The sequence below is a fragment of the Montipora foliosa genome, chromosome 10, assembly GCF_036669935.1.
Source record: "Montipora foliosa isolate CH-2021 chromosome 10, ASM3666993v2, whole genome shotgun sequence".
NCBI classification, from domain to species: Eukaryota; Metazoa; Cnidaria; class Anthozoa; order Scleractinia; family Acroporidae; genus Montipora; species Montipora foliosa.
The window spans coordinates 22,458,297-22,471,441 of NC_090878.1; the positions used below are offsets into that span (position 1 = coordinate 22,458,297).

At 39.5% G+C, this 13,145-nt stretch overlaps 2 pseudogenes; one reads left to right on the forward strand and one right to left on the reverse strand.

Annotated features, from left to right (window-relative positions):
• LOC137973816 (single-stranded DNA-binding protein 3-like) overlaps positions 1–4,476 on the reverse strand; it is a 43,381-nt pseudogene extending 38,905 nt beyond the window's left edge.
• A 289-nt stretch (positions 4,477–4,765) lies between these two features.
• LOC137973810 (uncharacterized) lies at positions 4,766–11,752 on the forward strand (annotated as a pseudogene).
• Positions 11,753–13,145: the final 1,393 nt, after the last annotated feature.

A 13,145-nucleotide genomic window follows, 5' to 3' on the forward strand; every position in this document is an offset into this window, starting at 1 on the left:
TGTATGGTGGTGGACAAAACACTGACCCCCAGTCCATGGACAACCCCAGCGGACTACCCAAATAGACTACCCTAAAAATACTATTTCAAATGAGTACGTTGGTCTATAGATACATGTACGTATAAACAGCATTGAAAATAGTCCTTACTTAAGCCTAAACACCCATTTTAAATGATGTTGATCAACAGTATAATAGGTCTAAGCACCCATTTTAAAAAGGTTAGCTGTGGATAATTGTTGTAATGGTCGATTACTTCAGGTAAGTGAAGTGAAACCGGTGCAATTCCTCGATTTAGTTGCAAGTGGCCGTGCGGACGAGTATCTCGTCTCGCGAGACGAGTCTCCTGTGACCTGCGTTTTATACCTGCCGGTTGTTATTGCTCATCATGATCGCATCGGTGCGGTTAATGAAAAAAACACTTTTATTAAGTATTGGTCATGACTTTTATTACATTTGGTGGCTCCTAAAGGAGCCGTTTTCTTTTTCCTTTTTCTTTGGGGGATTCATTCTCCCGAGGCAGTTCCTTCACGTTGGATGACGAATGTTATTTTTTCCTGCTTTAGCATTGCCTGTTCAGACTTTCATTACCGGCGCATCACCGGCGCGAGCAAAAAATCGCTTGTGTAGCCGTGACTTTGGGAGATTTGTTTATACACATTGTTTAATTCATGAATGAAAAATACGTAGTCACTAAAACATGGAACGACCTAAAACCACCTACAACCACCTAAAACCATCTACAACCACCTACAATGTACAACCATCTACAACCACCTCATAAAAAAATCTACAACCACCTCAAAAATATCTACAACCACCTACAACCACCTCAAAACATCTACAACCACTCACAAAGAATCGAATAGCATCTTAAACAAGCCATAATTGTATAAAATAAGCAAGACAACAATATTTGGTTACCATTTAGCCAAAAAAATGTGGAAGGCATGGTCGTGGCATAAAGGTAAGCGATTTTCCGAATTTGTTAAACGCCAACTGGATGTGAATACCGCTTTACCCTGTATTCCATGCTGTAAAGGGCGCTAAAATCGTGAAAAAGGGCCTGGAACGATCGTCACAAATTTCCCAAATTCCAGGAAATAGAAATAGAGTGCCGGCATTTCCCGGAATTCGGGAAATTTGTTTATAGGCCTTTTCTCACGATTTTAGCACGGTTTACAGGATGGAATGCTGGGTAAAGCGCTATTCACATCCAGTTGGTTTTTAACAAATTCGGAAAATCGCTTACCTTTATGCCACGATCATGCCTTCCGGATTTTTAGTGTTTAGCGTTTAGTATATATAGTGAAGGTGTATAGTGTCTAGAGTGTAGTACTTAAAAAATCTTTCTTCATAGTGTAACCACGTGTTTTAGCAGGCCTTTGCTTAATTTTATCAGAAAATATTTTGGCCGAGCCAGTTGGCTCCTGGTAACTAATGACATCAAAGAAGTAACTTGTTTGCATCTCTTCAGAAAGAAATGTGCAAAAGTGTAAGAAGTCTTGTTGAAAATTTTGAGATTTTTGTTAAGCCTTTATTATTTATAGAAATGTCAGACGATGGCTGAAGATGGCCTTTACTAGGTTTTCCTCGATCTTTCTTCAAAAATAATATAAAGCTGATTAACAACTACAGTAAACTCAATGAAAAAGGAATTGATTTCCTGAGTTGGGGAAGCTTCGTACTGTACTGCAAAAACCTGCACCAGTGGAAAAAACACTTGACCCTAAAGTAAACATTATACACATATAATTTACATGTAATAGTATGAATTCATTAATTTTTAAACCTACCTGAACTATCGTGTGGAGGAAGACAAACAGCAATGCGACATTAATTAGCATTCTTCTTTGTCATTGAAACAACTGAACAAAAAGGTCAAGGATGTCATTACTGATCATTATGATACTGCTCATTAACTTAAGACATTTTCATGTGATCATTGAAGGAGACAGAATATTCCATAATTTGACCAGATCCTGCTCTTCTCTGGATGTAATGAAAGTACATGACTTATCAGTGTTTGTTTGGAGCACCTTTCTGGTACCAAAATTTAATTTTGGCTTCACAAGTCACATTCCTAGCTTATGAAATGAATGGTTTAACTACCCATAAGCATAGCCAATGGCTACTTTTTTCTCTATTTAACCCATTGACATCTGGAAGTGAGACTTAACAGATTTTATTGTCTAACGCCAGACGTCTTTACTCGTCAAAAGGGGGTATCTTAGGGCATTTGAGGCATCAATGGGTTAAATGTTTATTCATCGCACAGCCACTAAATAAGACAGTTGAGATCTCCATGCATTGACAGGAAAATTCACTTGGCATTTGCCAGAGAAAAGTAATTAAACACGAAGACGCACTGCAACAGGGTCGTTTCATGCTCTGGTTTCATTCAATTTCATTCAAACAAGACTGATTAGCGTACATGTACAAGATGGCAATCAACAGACAGAAGCAAAGAGACAGAATCCCAAAAAGATATTTCCAGCACAGGAAAAATGGCCGGGAATTTTAAAAAAATAATGACAGATAACATCTAACAACATATTGCTATTAGGGGCTTTTCTTGCACGAATTATCACAAAGGTCTATGATGCATTCACAGTTGATTGACAAATCATCCATGTACATGTAAGTCTAAGGTACCATGCCTTTTATAGTGGTCGTGTTTAAGTGGCCCACTTAGGAATGAAATGGTACCAGTACCAGGCTTCCAGACAAGTTTGTAATGTACATGTAAGGTGTCAACAATGAATTCCAGGAAGTCAAATTTCCACAGCTGTCACCAAACAATTATAAATTTTTGCAGTAATTAATTTGTCAGGTCATGAAGCTGACCTTGTAGGGTTATTGATGCAAGACCCCACCCACCAATGTGACCTGGGTTCATTTCCCAGACTGGTTTATATAGCAGCTCTCATAATGTATAACATGATTGGTTCGCTACCCTAGCCAAAAACAAAAGACTAAATAATTGAAACAATGACTTAGACTCAAAAACAATAGAAGCTGCTTAGAATACCAAACAATAGCAGGTTACGAGAGCTGCTACACTACTGCCTAGACTTGGCGTCTGCTCCGAGAGGTTTTTCTCTGGGTACTCCAGTTTTCACCGCTCCTCAAAAACCAACCTACATGTACAATACAATACATACTTAATTGACCGCTCCCCATACATAGGGGCTTTTCAGGGCCAATGAAACACAACGAAACAACGGAACAGAACAACAACAACTGTTAAGAATCCCAACTGGCCGGAGGCAAACCACTTGGCTGTTTACAAGTGCAGCTGGGAAGTTGAACCAGGGACTACCAGGGCCACACTGCCTCTGTACATGTATGATTGTGATTTCTGTGCAGTGTCCTCAAATATTTAGTGCATCAGCGCTAAAATTATACATGACACTTAAATAAAGTTTTATTAAAGCTGGTTTCATTATTGGTACAGATTTCTAAATGGTGAACTCCTACAAGACTATTATAAATTATTCTCACTGAATAGAGCGGTTTTCAATTGAGTGTCGAAAGTAATTAGCGAATTGTATTGGTTTTGAATTAATTCACTCATTGATTGGTTTAAAGTTCTCATGCAACTTTTTCAACCAATCAGAAGTGAAACCAAAACCAATCATTGCTTGCGCATGCACATTGCCTGTGCTGTGTCTCGGCTATGTGTGATTACTTCGAGTTTTGATTGCTTTTATTTACTGGATGGGTCTCCATCCTTTTTGATTTGCCAAAGTAATTACTTTGGTTTTGGTTTTACGACACTTGATTGAAACTCGCTCTAACACAGGGTTTTATTGTAATTTATCTCGTTCTACAGAAGCGTTTAACAAATTTACATGTGCTGTCCATATTACTGAGTTGCCCATTTTTTGGCCATGGATAAATTCACACACATGCATGGATCGATATGGAACAATTATTAAAATGGAAAGGATACGGTATAGGTTGTTGTACTTGATGTACACAAAGGTCACATCCTGGTGCACGCAAATAGGGGTCTGTGTTCCCTCTTCCTCCTTCTCCAATACCAAGGGCATGAACTTCTCGATCAGAGACATTTCGATATCTCCTCGGTAATTCCGGGAAATAATCACCTGGAATTGATACCACAAAACACAAAGTATCTGACTTTAAAACATAGCGAAGGTTCAATTTAAGTTACCTTGTAGAATACCAGAGTGAATTACTTTTATTTATGGGAAAGTTTCGATTGGAAAAGCTCAACTTCAGTACATATGGATACATGCATGTATGGATACAAGGTCGATCGTAGAAGTAAGCTTACCTTTCCTTTGATATCCAGAACAAAAACTGCAGACATAGACATCCTAACTCGTTCAAATCGACAAATATACTTAAATTTTTAAGATGTCACCTGAATCGACGCTCAAAGATCTTTTGCTCCCCTAAAACAGCTCTGCCCCTAAAATATATTGCTGCCACTGCAAGTGGAGTGAACATTCGAGGTAACTATGCAAACGAGGACGTGTTAATAACCCTGAGGAGGGGGTGGTGACAGAACAATATTCCAAATGATTAAATGAGATATAAGAGTGCTTTTAGGAAATACTTTTTAATAAAGAACTAACTTACTTCTCCTGTCTAAATGGCTTGATAAAACCCAATTTCTGTCCATTTTTGTGCATTATTGAAGACGTGATAGGTTTTTGTCTCTGAACCAGTTACTCCTCCCCAGAAAGTGAGGTTTTGGGCTTTCTAATTGTACTTGGTAACCTCTCAATTGAGATAAAGATAATATGTCGTTACAAGTGAAGAAACTTAAGACAAAGTCACTTAGCAGAACAGGCGAAAATAAAGAAGAAACAGCTTCAAAAGTTAAGGTACTTCGTGAAAAACAAAGCCAGTGGATGAAGGAGCGAGAAGCATCGAAGACTGCTACAAAAAAACTTAAATCTGTGAACAAAGATAACTCTACTCTTCCTAATGTACCGAAGTTTCGAACACGTTCAGCAACGTCTGGTTCTTCTTCGGAAAACGCTGCAAACAGAAATCCTCACAGCAATCCGAGGAGAAAACCGTTGTATCCTGAACCACAGAGAGACCGTACCACTCTAATGTGATATCGTGGATATCAAAGTCTGATAACCCGCTAGTGAAAAGACCACCTTCTGCCACCGGCTCACACAAAAGGAATCCCAGCTCCTCTCGGATGAAAGCAAGCAATGATACTCAAGTGAAAACTAACCAGGAGTATGTGCCATCAAATTATGAAAATCCAAGCTCTGTAAGTGTCTCAAAAAAGCTACTTTTATCAAGTAAACGAACACTTCATAATAAATTAAAGCCTTCATCAAGGACATCAATGAAATCAAACTTAAGTCTCCATGGTGATGATAATCATGACAGTTATCACCATGGTGATGGTATTAGGCGTGGTGAAACTGATGAGGATTCTCTCTTGAATGACCATGCAGATACATGTAGTACTGGAAATAACATACAGGTGCTGTAATGCTTCCTAATGATAGTTCGAAATTGAAGACTCCTGAGTTATCTTCTGATATGCTGAATGCACTAGCAGACACTGTTGCAGAGAGGCTCAAGGCGACATTACAACCCTCTATTGAGCATAAACAAGGTCAGCGGAGTGTTAGTGACGATGATGAATCAGGTATTGCCAGTCACTTGTGCCCCCTTTGTGAAAAACATATGACAGGGCCCAAACACACGCCAGTGGCTGCTATACCCTGTTGACACAAATATTCCAAGACTTGCATAGGTGATTTTAAAAATGCCGAACATGTCATAGAGTAGTGAGGTCAACAGCAGTCAATACCGTAATGCAAGGAATTATCAAAGATTTTAAAGATCAAAAAGGAACGAGAAAGACTACAAAAGATGGAAGAAAAAAGGAGGCAGTATGTGGATGAATGTCAGTCATTAGTTCTGAGATGCAATGCTTTAAATGGTAAGTTCAGTTCAATGGGAAACTTGGAATCTGCAATAGGAAGCATCCTAAATTGGCTTTTTTTTTTTTTTTTCGAAGTCAAAATCAAGGCATGATAATGGGTGTTACACCTATAGGTGCTCAGCAGCTTATAGGAGATTTGTTTGTTAGTTGCAGCTGTACAAATATAGTTTAGGCAAAGTTAAAACCAAGACAATGCAGTGGTTTTGCCTGGATGGCATATTTGGGGGACTCCAAGGAGGTTTGCAGGGGCAAATGCCATGTGCTAAAATTAAGGACGGTGCCTACTATTGTTATTGTGCATAAGTTCTGCGCATCTCAAGATACTCAGATTTCCTATGGGTGATGCTTATTAATACAGGGATATCTTTGCGCTGTTCAAAACTATGCGAAGAAAGCAGAACTTAGCAAGTGCTCTTGGTATCCACAAAGAAAATTGGGGGTAACCATGCATTTTCGTCCTTAATCAGTTGAGTGTGCTTGCTTGTTTTCCCTCCCTCCCTCCCTGCTATATATTGAGGTAAGTATACATTTCACACACTGGTTTTTCTCAGTGATGTGTTGACAGGGTCTTGGGAAGTGGACTGTGGCTCGGTTGCCATGGTGACCTCCTTGCTGCTGAGGAGAGTGCTGCTTCCTCTCTTGCTACCTTAACAGGACGTACATGTACATACCCTCCAATAAATTGGTGTAGCGTTTTAATTTTTCATTTATTTGGATCGATTATCTAATTCTTTATTTTAGTTCCCTGTAAAAGTAGCAATAATGTATTTGTTAACAATCAATTTGATACCCTAAATTCCAAGGACACACCATTGTCTTGGTTGAAGGGGCATGTCTCCCCCTCCTAACCCTAACCCTAACCCTAACCCAACCTCCTTCAGAAGTATTACTTCTGATTAATAGCATAATAATAATAGAAGAAGTAAAATAAAGTCAACGACTAATTATATGTGGAAATATTGAAAGCTTCTGGCTGTATCTATGGTCAGGGTGAAATTAGACAATTTAATTTCATACAAGGCGGAACGTATTCTTAATTATATGGTAGCAGGAGCTAATCAAGGGGAATCTCTGTCTCTACTAATTCCTGAGTCAAACCTTTCCCAAATAAATTTATTTTTCAGAACAGGATTTTCCAAAGGAAAGTTCATGTATGGCATTTCCCTTGACACTAAGAAAGCTTTGTTTTGATGGGCTTTTACAACAGAGGGCATGCTGAATTTCCCAATTAGGGAGATTGGTTTTTATAGTGTTCAGTGAGCATGCTGAATCTCCCTAGGGAGGCGTTCTATAAATAAATGTACCCGGAAAAGGGTTGATTCCTATGCCAAGAATGGGAGATACATGTAGAGGCTCTGCTTAATGAGCTCCTGATGGAAGTGGTAACAGGAGATCTCCTGTATCAGTGTACTAACATTTGATTTTTAGAGGGAAAATCAGGGGCACCCAACGAGAATATAGTTCAAAACCACTTAAACATAGCATTGTTTATAAACGTATTTAGGTATTTAAACGGTATATAGGCATATTTTTATCCCCTAAGATTTTTTTAACTGTTCGGATTTCCTAGCTGAAAGTCTAGTGATTCGAAAACTATAGGGATCAAAGCTTACCTGTTCGAAAATTTCAGCCAGAAAAAAGGCTCCCGAAAATTCTAGGTTGTAGGTGACCTATTTAGGGTGAAAATCCGTTAAAAGTGGGCAATTATACCATTTTTTCAGATGTTCGAAAATCCTAGGAAAGGCAGGCAAGCAAGAAATTTTTCAACAAATGATCCGAAAATTCTAGATCTCAAATAGTCTTCCGAACAGATTATTTCCGAAAATTGACGTTGGGTGCCCCTGGAAAATGTCTGTTTACAATTTTCTGTCCACGTAAAGTGCCCGTGAGTTAAATTAGCAATGTCTTTGCTTATTTTTTCAGATGAGGCTGAGAGTATTCTCAGCAATACGGAAGGGGTGACGGAACTACTTCTGGACGAGAAGAAATTGATGAAGAAACTGGAAATGGATAAAGGAGAATTGAAAGAGAAGATCAACCGTCTACAAAGTCAGCTTGATGCTATCAAGGTGAAGGAAGAAGATTGCCAGAACCGATGCCAGGAACTGGAAATCAGATACAACGAAGAAAAGGAGAGGCTCTCGTTAATTGAAGACACTGTGCAGCGGATTGGAAAGAGCAAAGAGAGAGTCAAGATGATGGTGCACAATTTTGCACCTTCATTAAACCTGGATGATTATGAATAGCTTTTCTCTGGGTTCTTTTAATTCTTTTAATTTTGCATATTTTGGAAAATTTGTTGAATGTGTTTCAAGAGTTTTCAATGTAGTGCGTATGCAATTCTTATCTGCACAACTTGAGGGTTTAGCAGAAAATTGTCCTTCTAAACTGCTTGGAGTGAACATCTGAAAAAGATATGGCAGAGAGAGCTCGCAATTTACGGAAAGTGAGCTGTTTTCCCTTTTAACTTGTCTTCGCACAACCACATTTATATTGGTTAGCATCATTTCTCCATTAGAGACGATTAAATATTATTAAAACTCTGGGAGACACCATTGTCCTGGCATTCGGAAAGCTCCCCTCCGGTTGCCGTACGACAGCAACAGCGACGACAACTTCACCTCAAAATATAACTTTGAACTATGGTAAGTTTCTCGCGGTTAGGCCATCTCGCTCGCGTCGTACAATGTGGGCGAAGTATGCTAAAATGAATTGGTACGATTGGTTTCAGAGTTTAAAATGAAGACTGAAAGATTCACATTTGTATGCTCGCGTTGTCGGCAAAACCTCAAATTTGGTGATTTCACGTCGTTGCTGTGCAGAGGACCGCACGAATTTGTGCTAAAATGCGTGCTGCACGTGCAGCACAATTACTTTTCCTCTTTTAACCAATGATATTCTTGTTTCGTGGCGTTCTCGTTAAAATGGGGAGCTTAAGCACGCGCGTTTTTGAGGCGCGGACAGCAACCAGAAGTGAGCTGTTTACCCTTTTAACTTTTCTTCACACAATTACATTTACATTGCTAAGTATCATCTCTCCATTAGAGACGATTAGTAAAAAAATGTGGGCACCCGAAAATCCCAGAAACGCGAAATGTTCTCATCCGGTTGCCGTCCCCGTCTCAAAAGCGCGCAAGCTTAAGCTCACTAGGAATCTTGAGCACACAAGGTTTTTGAGACGCAGACGGCAAGCAACCAGAAGTAAACATTTCGCATGTCAAGACAGTAGTGTCTCCTAGAGGTTTAAACTAATCAACTGTAATAGTGAAAAGATGCTTAGCAATAGGAATGTGGTAGTGTCAAAAGAAGCAAAAGAGAAAACAGCTCACTTCCGGTTGCCGTCCACGTCTCAAAAGCGTCTCGTGCTTACGCTCCTTATTAGGGAAATTGTTTTTTTTTTTTTTAATTAGCGAGTTTAAGCACGCACGTTTTTGAAACGCTGGCGAGAACCGGAAGAGAATATTTCGCATGCCAGGGAAGTGATGTTCTCCAGATTTTTATACCTATCATCTCTAATGGAGAAAAGATGTAAATGTGGTTGTGTGAAGACAAGTTAAAAGGGAGACAGCTCACTTACGGTTGCCATCCCTATTAAGCTTCTACGGCAACGGAAACGTCACTTCAAAACAGATCTTTATGATTATTCCATCTTGTTTTCGTTGTACAATATGAGCGAGTTGTCCTTTAACTGCCTAATAAAGGAGTTCGTCTCCAAAAAATCTGCAGTGCTGCGTCGATAAGGAGTGAACTCCTTTGAAGCCTGGTTTTCACTAGCGACGCAAGCACAACTAGCGCAAGCATAAGTAGCTTATGCTAAGTGAAAACGAACGTTGACATAAGCGTCAAAATCAACCGCGGAATCCGCCCTTTTGTTCAAATGCTCAGACGCCGGGAATCTGGAGCAAGTGCTTTAATTGGCCAGACATAGCAAATTCCTTGTGCTTATGCTGTGTTTCGTTTTCACACAACGCAAGCGAACGCAAGCAGAAGCTCAAGCACAAGGAAATGGAAATATTTTGATCCTTGTGCTGCATGCGCCTGTGCTTATGCTTGCGTCAACCCCGTTTTCACGATGAAATAAGCGCTCTTATGTTTGAACTTGTGCTAGTGCTTGCGTCACTTGTGAAAACCAACAAGGCTTCAGCATCAGCCCTTCGCTCTGACGATGGGCTTTGCGCTCGAAACAAAAAATAGGCAGGGTTCGTACAGGTCATGGAAAACCTGGAAAATCATGGAATAGGCCTTTTGCAACTAACGATCACATATTACAAAATCTGCCATGCTGGAGGGCAAGCTCATTATTATTCCCCCACTGGGACATTAAAACAAAGAGACCTAAACCAGTCAAGCTTGACTTGCCTTTGTTTTAATGTCCCAGTGGGGAAATAATAATGAGCTTGCCCTCCAGCATGGCGGATTTTGTACCATGTGATCGTTAGTTGCAAAAGGCCTATTGAAGTACTTCAGTTTCCAGGCCTCGAAAGTCATGGAATTTAATTGTCGGTCATGGAAAGTCGTGGAAAATTATAGTTACGTGTGGTACGTAAATAATTGCAGAAGTGGAAGCAAGGACAAAATAAAATGCAGACGAGTTATGTCAAAAAATACCACAAAAAAAAGGATGATTTTGACAATTTTCGAAACTGGCAGCTCAGTAAACTTTAGGCCATGGAAAACTGCAAAAAGTCATGGAAAAGGTCATGGAAAGTCATGGAATTTGAAAAACTCTTAAGAGTACGAATCCTGACAGGCCAAGTTGTTCGGTTTGTGATAAAAGCACCACGGAACTTGGCCAGATTACTATGTTCAACAAAACAATCATTTTGTGATAGAGGGCTAAGCAAAATAGGCGCTCAGAAGTTAGTATTGTGCATGTTCCAAAATGGTCGTAAGTGAAAACCAGACTTTTCTCAATTGCAACCTGTTACCGATAAGCTCATCTGCTAGTTGTGACACCAAACTATATCACATGATTTGTCATGTGAACGTGGGATTCTCATTATTTTACCACGCAAACTTCTGTTCAAGAGACCCATAAACGATTTGAAAGATAATCGCAAAAATGTGAATCTTGCTAAATACGGAGTTTAAGATCTACGACGCGACGGTAACGAAAACGTCATTTAAAATTGCAAGTTCAGGTTTATTAATTTTTTTTTCGTGATTATGTCGGTTTGTCTAACTTCTAAAAACTAGCTCAACTTTCCAGGAACTGAATTAGGAGGTGCGGTGTTGAAGTTACGGCAGAACTTGATTCAAATTCGCTGCCTTGAGTTCACGTTCTTCCAGTCGTAAAACTTGAAAACTGGTCCTTTTACGTCGCAGATGTGCCGAAAACGTGAAGGAAATGTACAAAAATGAATAAATGCACGTGCACAGCGTGCAAGGTATTGTTTTTCCTCATTAAATATACAAAATTTGTGACGTTTTCGTTGCCGTCGCGTCGTTGATCTTAAACTCCCTTAAGTCTTTTACACGCGGACGTCTCAGCGGCCATGTTGAGGAGTAAAACAAAAAACAAAGAAAACATCAGCCGTGTTGGAGGAGTGGAATATTCTTGTGGGAACTGAAAATTTTTATGACAATTAGTTTGCAAATCAATGGCAGATGGACACACGAAAACACTATGATTTTGATTTTGTTGAGTTCTGGGCATTACTTTCTTGCGAGGAATGGTTGCATCAATAAAGAAATCTCTACGAGTAAAAAAGTTTTTATTGCTAAAATTGCGTTCATAACTTCGAGGATCATAGCTCCACTTGATTTCATATCCCCAGTTCAATGTATGCCTCATTTCATATATCATTTCATTCGTTGGTTCATTCATTGCATGACAAGCCACAAATGACCAGCTCCTTACGTCAGTGGCTTCATAGCGCAGTTGGTCAGAGCGTCGCAGCGGTTTTTCAGGCTTCTCTAAGCTATTGCTAAAATCGCGTTCATAACTGCGAGGATCATAGCTACACTTAAGGAAACCTCAGTCTATAGAAATCCAACCTTTATGCTTGCGAAATAACTTATGACAGCAGCCAGATAGAATCCCCTCCAATACACCCAAAAAAAGGAGTTGATCATCCACATCAGTGGTTTATGCCTAACTGATCAAAAACGAAAACAAAAATGTAATGAGCGTATCGTAGTTTTATGTATTTACTGTGCGCAAATTAGATAAGAGTACTAGTGTTCTTCTGCCATGGGTGGGCTCCCCAGTACAGTCACAAATGAGTCTATTTTTAGAATACCCGTTCCCGCAAAATTCAGTTGTCATTTCCCTGAAAAAACATGGCAAAAGCAGTCACGCGTGACATCGCTTCATCTGATTGGTTAAAATTGGCGGCCCTTTGTTTGTTTTCGCTCGAAAAGTGTATCTAAAAATAAGCCCACTTGTGACTGTGATGGGAAAAGACCGTATATTGATAGAGAAAGATTCTTATCTAATTCATTCTTGTTGTGTGCTCTCAAGGAAAACGGCTTATCTACCGTAATTCGGAAAGTCGTTAAGTAATAAACCACCACATTCAACAACAAAAAATTCTTAAAACAATAATTGAGAAGAACTGCTGAACAAGAAGTTTAATAAAAAGCAGGAAGTCAAATTTTCTTTTTAGCCGAATATTAAAAGTTGTGATCACGACAGAAAATATGGGTAGAATTTCATATACCGGACTAAAAATGGCGGAGAACAAAAAAAAAATTGTTATTCCGATTAGGCCTTGCTAATTAGGTGTTGTTATGTTCGCTTTGTTCTTTTGTTTCATGGACCTTAATTATTTCGGATCCGGTATATGAAAGACCAGCCCAAGCACCTCCCCTCCAGAGTAACATGGTGTTGCGCGCCCAACCTCGTTCCCAGGGTCTCCATTGTCTTAGACAAAGTTGGCATAGTTTTGAGATCCCAAGAAAAATAATTTTTTTTTCTTTGGTCAGTGCAACTGAATCCTAATTGTAGAGTACAACCTCGTCCCCAGGACCTCTCCTTGGTTTTGGGGATGGGGCGGGAAGAAGCTAAGGGAACGAGCGCAGAAGGGAAGGGAGAGGTCCTGGAAACGAGGCTGTTTACAGTACTTTTTTTTTAAAGCAACATGCAAAGAAGATGTTTTGAATTGGTTAAATTCACGATTGATAGTGAGTGTTTAAGGGCATTGCTTTTTCGCGATATTTATGACGGATTCCGAAAACCGTGGTTCTATGAGGGGA